Below are 2,993 nucleotides of genomic sequence, written 5' to 3' on the forward strand. Positions count from 1 at the left end.
TTCTTCTTCCCTTTGGGTTTTAGGGCAGCGGAAGTCCCTGCTGGTCTCACAGCTGCACTGTCCGTGTGTTTCCAGCTTCCGTTTTTAAACGGGAAAAACTTTATTTTCTGAATTCTTTCCAGGTAAAACTACATTTTATTTTGACACAGTGCTGCTTCATGTACATCCTGTTTCCTGCTCATGATCTAGATTTGTAATAAAAATCAAATCATTTATATTTTATTTATAAATGCTTATAAATGTGGGCAGCACGGTGGGTTAGTGGTTAACACTGTTGCCTCACAGCAAGAAGGTTCCTGGTTTGAAACCCATCAGGGGCCTTTCTGTGTGGAGTCTGCATGTTCTCCCTGTGCTTGTGTGGGTTTTCTCCAGGTACTCTGGTTTCCTCCCACAGTCCAAAAACATGTATGTCAGGTTGATTGGTGACTCTAAATTGCCCATAGGAGTGAGTGTGAGTGTGTGAGGTTGTTTGTCTCTATGTGGCCCTGTGATGGACTGGGGACCTGTCCAGGGTGGACCCCTGCCTTTCACCCAGAGAGAGCTGGGATAGGCTCCAGCAGGTCTCTGGGACCCTGGTTAGGAATAAGGGGGTATGTGCTGTGTCTGAAGCAGAACTGGAGCTTGAGCACATGGACAAGTTGGGTTTTTTTCAGTGTGACTGAGATTTTGGGGAAGCCCATCATCAGCTGCTCCCAGTGTGACTCTAATCCTGAGCTTCTCCCCAGCCAGGTTTTTCTCTTCCACTGGTCCGACCTCTTCAACTGTTCTGGCTTCGCCTCAGGCTGCTCTTGCACATGTTGCAGCCTCTGAATGTCCTCAACCAGTTTCCTCCTGCTGTGGTCACACCGCTGCACCCCCCACTCTGAAAGTGTCATCTCCACCCTTGGTTTTGCACAGACTCTACACATCTCCATCACACACTATCAGGGGCCACAGCAGTGACAGGAGCAGCCCAAACAGGAGTCACACTTTCAGTTTGCCTGTAACGCCTCTGCGTTCTTGATGCCATCCCCCGTCTGCTGTCTCAGCTTTTATCACCACCACACACTTTAATTGGCCTCTCTGACGCTGACGGAGTTTAACTCCAATCCACACCTTTTACATTTAACATGCTCTCTGACCTACCCTTCATCCGGTCCCCCTTGAAGATAATGAGCGACGTACCCAGCAGCCCTGAGAGACCTGGTGCTGTTGGTAGTGACAGATTTCATGTCCATGTGTTTGTAGACAGCTGCTGCTCTGACTGACGCCTCCTGTGACACTTAGATGGCCTGATAATCACCTCCACTACCAGGGAGAAGACTAATGGTGTAATTGTTCATCCCGATCTCCATCTGCTGAGAGAAACATCTGGATGTTATGAAAATATTCCCTCATTAGCCCTTTGACCACAGCTGGGACCTTGAGATCAACCCAACCTGAGACCAGAGAAGAAAAGGGACAGTTGTCATCTGGATCATCTGGATCTGTGGGTTGAGGCTGCAGACAGATTTGTTGTAATCCTGATTCATGCCGACCATAACTGTGTTTGGTGTTGTGTCGAACACACAGACATGTTGGTTTGTTGATGCTGCTTGTGATAAATATTTATTCAGGACATTATAAACTGTCTAGTATTTGTAGGTCTCGTGCTCCTCCTTTTCTTGATTTCATTAAAATCTGAAATAAACCTTCTCACTGACTCAGCTCTCGTCTTACAGGACGTTCATGGCAGCACAGGGTTGTCAGTGCTCAGTGAGTTCATCCCTCCTGTTTACCCCGCAGTAACACACACATTATTTAACTAACCTTCGCCGTCGTGACTACAAACCTGATCACAGCCTTTGATCTGATATTACGCCCATCAAGTCTCAAACCTCTCTGACCGAGCAGGTTTCATGAGCTGCAGAACAAAGTAAAAACAAACCTGGTGAAACAAAGTGGAGTCAGTGCAGCAGGTAGATGTGTGCAGCTTCATGAGCTTTAAAGACGTGGACACACGAGTCCTCTAATTACCCACAAACTGCAAACAGACATATTGACAGAAGCAGGTTTTTACATGCACAGAGTATTACAGCAGGTCTCACCTGCCTTCTCCAATAACTGCACTTTATGTGTTCTTGCTGAACACCTGCTGGAAGGGTTGTCAATCAACTGACGGGCTGTGAAAACTGAACCACGAGCGACTTGATCTGCAGTTCATTAAATGGAAAATTAAAAATAGAAAGTGGGACATTCCCAGGAACTGCTGAAACTAGACATTTGTCTGCGAACACATTAGCTTAGAATATCTTTACAAAATGAAGATGTGTCACGGCCATTACTCCTGGTTTGGGGTCATGAAATCTGAGGATCTAAAAGAGCAACCAGTCGCACGCGTCAGGACATCTGAATCAAAGTCGAATGTAAACACTTCAGACCGGATCTGCTCAGAGGACAAATGCACAGCTGGTTGAGATGCAGGAAATAAACAGACCCTGCAGCAACAGTTTATTTGCAGTTTTTAATACCTTTTCTTTAATGATTACACAGATCCTTGAGTCAGGTAACAGAAAGCAGAAGATCCAACTCCAACAATCTAGACAATGTTCAAAAACAGGTACGGAGAATTTTGTTCAGAAAACCTTTAAACCTCGTTAATAGAATTAGTAGTATGACATATTTCAATAAATATTTAGATATATACAGATACAGCAGAAACGGTACATTCTTTTTTCTCTTCAAATTGCTTCACATTTTATTGTACAAGCCAAAATATCTGCCATTGTATTTATATTCATGCAAAATATTGTTTCTCAGATTAATGAAAAATAAAAAGGATTTGGTTTTCTTTTTTTTTAATCCTACTTTGATGTGCACTCTTGGATTATAAGCATCATAATCTCTGCAAATTAAACAGGTGCACTTGGTGCCAATACACAATAGAAGCAAGTAAAGCAAAATTAAGGCCATTCCAACTTGTGCAAAGAAAAGAAATAAATCTAATAATCATAATAATGTTTCCTTTAGTTCAC

The sequence above is a fragment of the Mastacembelus armatus genome, chromosome 10, assembly GCF_900324485.2.
Source record: "Mastacembelus armatus chromosome 10, fMasArm1.2, whole genome shotgun sequence".
In the NCBI taxonomy this organism is placed as follows: Eukaryota; Metazoa; Chordata; class Actinopteri; order Synbranchiformes; family Mastacembelidae; genus Mastacembelus; species Mastacembelus armatus.